General features: G+C 35.5%; 1 pseudogene; it reads right to left on the bottom strand.

Moving 5' to 3' along the window:
* Positions 1–572: 572 nt before the first annotated feature.
* LOC105761530 (receptor-like protein kinase FERONIA) lies at positions 573–2,764 on the bottom strand (annotated as a pseudogene).
* Positions 2,765–5,340: the final 2,576 nt, after the last annotated feature.

Here is a 5,340-nt window from a genome sequence, read left to right as displayed (position 1 = left end):
AAAGCCCAATAAATCACAATTTGATAGATATATAGTTTTCTATTAAAACAACAATTTGATCCACAAAATCTCCACAATTCAAAGATTGTATTGATTCAATCTAATCTAATCCAATTTTCAAAGGCAATGGATTGATTGCCAAAGATGGGTTTTCGTATTTTCAAAGTATTTACACAACTATGACAAGTTTTACTTCATGTCTTGCCTCAACAATATTAAAATAGTAAATATTATATTAACATTCAATCTTTTATTAAATAAAACTTTTAAGTAATTTCTATGATTGAGTTTCACATGTAATATTAATTCAATCAAATAAATTTTAATAATATAGATTAATTAGATATCTCTAAACAAAACAAACATATTTTATAAACAAAGTAGTACTTCAACACACAAACATACAAACATATTTTAAAAACAAAGTGGCATTTGAACACATTTTAACCCAATTTCTATATATTACTTTTACGTCCATCAACTCCTTTCAATTTAGAGTACATCTCAAAAATTGCTAAATGTAATAATCTTTTTACATAATTCCATATATTGGACATTTACATCTGATATAGCTAGTGATCTTGATTAACTTGGGACTGGGCTCCATCACTAACTTGACCTATTTGTTCAGAATCCCCAATTTCTTGCAGTTGCAGAGCAAATTCAAGTTTTCGAGCTACAACATACATGGAGGGCCTTTGGCAACCATTTTCACGAATACAATTTTCTACAATTTTGACATATGTTCATAAACAGTTGAGTGAAATTTTACCTTTCAGAAAAGGGTCGATGCTTTCATCAATACTCTCATTCCTAATACACTTCCGTGCCCAATTGGCTAAACTAATCTGCGAATATTCTAATTTTGAATCTACTGTCGGTCTAGTGAACAACACTTTGAATAGTACCGCTCTAAAAGAGTAAACATTTGATTTCTCAGTTAATTGTTGGCGCCTGTAGTATTTAGGATCAATGTAGCCAAAAGTGCCTTTCACCATGGTTCTAATTGGATCATTTGTCATGCTACTTGGACTCATTTTAAACAAGCCAAAATCAGATATTTTGACTACATATTCCTCATCTAGCAAAATGTTAGTGCTCTTAATGTCCTGATGAATGACTCTATGAACTGCTCCTAAATGAAGGTAATCTAATCCACGGGCTGCACTGATACAAATTTCCAATATTTGTTTCTAGGTGAGAAGAGCTTTTTTAATGTTATAGAGATGATCAGGAAGAGTTCCATTGGTCATAAACTCATAGACAATAATCTTTTCATTGTTTATTGCAATAGCGATAAGAGAGACGAGATTAACATATCGAAGCTAAGAAAGTAGTTGGATTTCTGTCCAAAACTCTCGTGCTCATTGTTGGGACTGTGACTTGAATCGCTTGATTGCCATTTCACATTTTATTCCCTTGATGAAGCCCTTATAGACATTACCAAATTTGTTGCTTCTTATAACGAAAGCATGGTCGAAGTTGTTAGTTGTTGCTTGGATTTCAGCCAATGTAAAACACTTGCATAGTTGGTCTGGTAATGGTGAAGCTTTTCTTCGTTCCATTGATTTTTTTCTATAATAATAACGACGACTTTTTCACCAGAAAATCAAGAAAAATAGAAGGGAAAGTGATATGGTTATTGTGCAGCCTAGGGAAACTCCAATGACGATATTCATTGACAACTTTTTACCTTTCTTTGGTTGCTTGTTCTCTGGTTTTAGTGATACAAGGCTCGAACTCGATTTTGGATTTGGCATTGCAAGACTACCATTTGATTTTTTTAGTCTAAAAATCTCTAAATTGTTTAGGATTGCATCAACAAACTTCGAACCAACCTCTTCGCTAAGGTGTAATGCTAGACATGGAGTTTGCTTACTTGAACCCTCACTTGGAATTAACATAACGTAATCTCTGTACATTGGAATGCCATTACCGCTACTCCAGTAAATCACATCCGTATGAAGCTTTGCCGTTTGATTGTTGATTAATATGTCAAAGACACGTTGGCTTGCCTATGTAACTTGTAATTGAGTCTCGTAGAAATGGAGCCTAAGGAGGTAGTTGAAGCCGCCATCAATATAGAAGTTCCATGTCAGATTGTAGTTCATATTGATATTTGGTTCCAGACCCATTGTTCTTGACGTGGTGTAGACAACAACCGGAGTTGTATATGCTAGGGTTTCTTTGGTGTAATTGATCGTAACATTAAATCGAGAAGGAACAATTCCTAATGCACCTCAAAAGATATAAGATGAGTCGTCATGCCACGTTTGAAACATTCTAGTATCATCGGCGTTAGCCACGGTTGCTCTTCCAACGTTTAGACAATAAACAGTTTCCAAAAGCAGTAGCATCAAGAATGCTAAAGGGAATTTTACTATTTACGAAAGATATAGATTTATCTTGGTGTTTTATATACATGTTCTTTGGCATGGAAACAACTTTAATACCGTTTACAAAAGCCAAAGAGTTTGGCGATGGCGAAAGGGTAACACTCAGCTTCTCGATTTCGAAACATGGTACCATAAACTCTTTACTCAATGAGGTTGGTTGACCATCTACGGTAGACAGTGTTAAATAGGCACTGAAATTTTTTCCATAGACCGAAATCAAGTTAAACTACACATAATTTTGTAGGTTAATTTTGATTTCTATTTGTCTAAGAAAAATATATTTAAAAAGGTAGTCGAATTCCGAATTCTAGGGACCCCAATTCCACTTTTAATAGCTCAATTTTACTTTGTTAAAGTAGACCTTCCATGCGTCGTATTTGGGAAATAGAAGGGTATTTCTAGTTGGTTAAAATGGAATGTTAAGGAATAGAACTATTATAATAGTTAATAGTTAACAGTTAGCAGTTAACAATGGCAATTAAGGTGGTTGTAATTAGTTTGACAGATTGTGTATATATACCATAGCTTGTTATCCAGTTTAATATATAAAAAGTTGATCGTTTATGATCATCATAGATTACATTCGTGTATCTCATTATGGTATCTGAGCCTTAGTCAATTTTTTTCTTTGTATTTCTTCCATGGCAACAGAAGTTGTCTCTAGCAATGATGACTAGAATCATCAGTTAATCAACACAGCTGCTCCAACAAGTGGTTCTTCTCCCGATATTGGTAATGGTTTTTTGAGAAAGATTCAGCAATTTCCTAAGCATGACACTATGAAACTCGGAGGACATAATTTTCTTTTATGGAAACAATAGTTTTATGTTAATTCTTAAGGGGTATGAGCTGCATGACTTTGTTCTTGGAACTATTAATGTTCCTCCGCAGTCTATCATTGATAGAGATGGTAATCTTGTTGCTAATCTTGAGTTCTTGTTTCCTAAGCAACAAGACAAGTTGTTAGCTTCCTGGTTGTTATTCACCATTTGTGATGCTATCTTGGTACATCTCATTGGTGCCCGATCAAGTTTTAATGTGTGGAGCACTGTTGTGCGACGCTTTACTTCTAAGTCTACTCTGACAGTCTCTACTCTAAGACATTCATTATATTTTCAGAACAAAGGTCAGTTAACTATTAAAGAATACTTGGCCAAGATTAAAAGCCTGTGTGACACTCTAATGGTTGGAGGTAATGTTATTTCTGAGCAAGAACAGATTAGCATTATTCTTGCTGGTCTGCCAGTGGAGTATGAGTCGATTCAAATTATGGCTTTTGCAATGTGTGTTCCTCTTAATCTTCTTGCTGAAATGCTCATTGATTGTGAAGCTCGACAACAAGATTGTGAAGCTCAGTAATGTGGTAACAATGATAACAACACAAGGCGGTTTGATAGAGGCTCTAGGCCACCCTACAGGGGTAGTGGTAGGACATCTTGAGGCAAAGGTTGAGGAAGAAAGTTTGTCCATAATAAACCTTAGTGCCAGCTATGTGGAAGGATTGGTCATATTGAATAGAAGTGTTATTATCGATTTGATGAGTTTTCTGAAGGGGTTTCTGATCAGTCAATGTAGGTGCATTGTCATCAGTTCCAATATCCTTTCCTAAGGCCCTCCAGTTCCATTGAGATAGCTACGGGATGAGATAGGTAAATTCTTTGCTAGGTTGGAGTTTTCCTCCATGGAAAAACCTTCTGGTCTCTTTGAGATTTGATATAGAGTTCCCATTGAGTGGGACTGACCCAGAAGAACCACATCTGTCTCAAGCCGACCCGACCTTCTTACATCTCAAATTTGCTTTCCCTAGAATAAAGATCTAGTGCGCCTATATTTCATTTGACATGTGGTGGTTCTCACTATTGTTCCCAAAGAGGTAATGTGAAAGGTTCTGGCTTGCAATCTAATGTAGTCTCCACAAAAGGGCAGTTTCCCTCAAGTCTCTTGAATGCAAAAGTATGGTATCCAGACTCAGGTGCATCTAATCATGTTACCAATTATTTGGACAAGTTGCAAGAGGCAGCACAGTATACATGTAACAACAAACTTTTCGTGGGGAATGGTGTATCAGTACCAGTGGCTCATATTGGCTCAAGCTTCTTTACAAATGAAAGTAGAGTTTTTCATTTGAAATTTTTTTTGCATGTTCCTAGAATTTACAAAAACTTAATGTCTGTTGCATAATTTGTAAAAGATAATCAAGTTTATTTTGAATTTCATCCTTTCTATTACTTTGTGAAGGATATCAAGACATGAAACATCTTGTTGGTGGGCCACATTTATGATGGTCTATACTAGTTTGATCTATCAGACTCTTAAAGGTTCAAGACTGCTTCTCCTTCTCCAGCCACTACTCATGCTACTCATTTAAGGTCTCCTATTTCTAGTAGTTCCATTTTTTATTTGTGGCACAAACGACTTGGTCACCATTGTAATAAAACTGTCACTACAGTTCTTCGAAAGTGTAATGTTGTTTCAAACAGTTGTAAGTTGAGTTCAGTCTGTTCAGAATGTTAACTTGGAAAGTTTCATAAACTTCCTTTTTCTCCCTCTACTACTCTGTATTCAGCTCATTTTGAACTCATTGTTTCTGATCTATGGAGGCCTGCTTCTGTGGAATTTGAAGGTCATTTTTACTAAGTCTCCTTTGTTGATGCATACTCTAGGTACACTATGTTGTTTCTCATAAAACGCAAGTCTGAGGCCCTTTAAAAATTTCTTCATCTACAGAAGTTTGTTGCTATTCAATTTGGGTGTTAAATAAAGGTTCTTCAAACTGATTGGGGTGGAGAATTTCGTTTTTTTCAAAAAGTACTCTTTCAGTTGGGGATTCACCATCTACTTTCTGGCCCTCATACTTCTGAGAAAAATGAATTGGTGGAAAGGAAACACATGCATATAGTTGATACTAGTATGGCATTGTTAGCTCAAGCTAGTGTGCCTATGC

Source organism: Gossypium raimondii, chromosome 7 (assembly GCF_025698545.1).
Source record: "Gossypium raimondii isolate GPD5lz chromosome 7, ASM2569854v1, whole genome shotgun sequence".
Taxonomy (NCBI): Eukaryota; Viridiplantae; Streptophyta; class Magnoliopsida; order Malvales; family Malvaceae; genus Gossypium; species Gossypium raimondii.
Note: the sequence above shows the minus strand (reverse complement) of the source record. Positions and strands in the feature narration are given on the sequence as shown.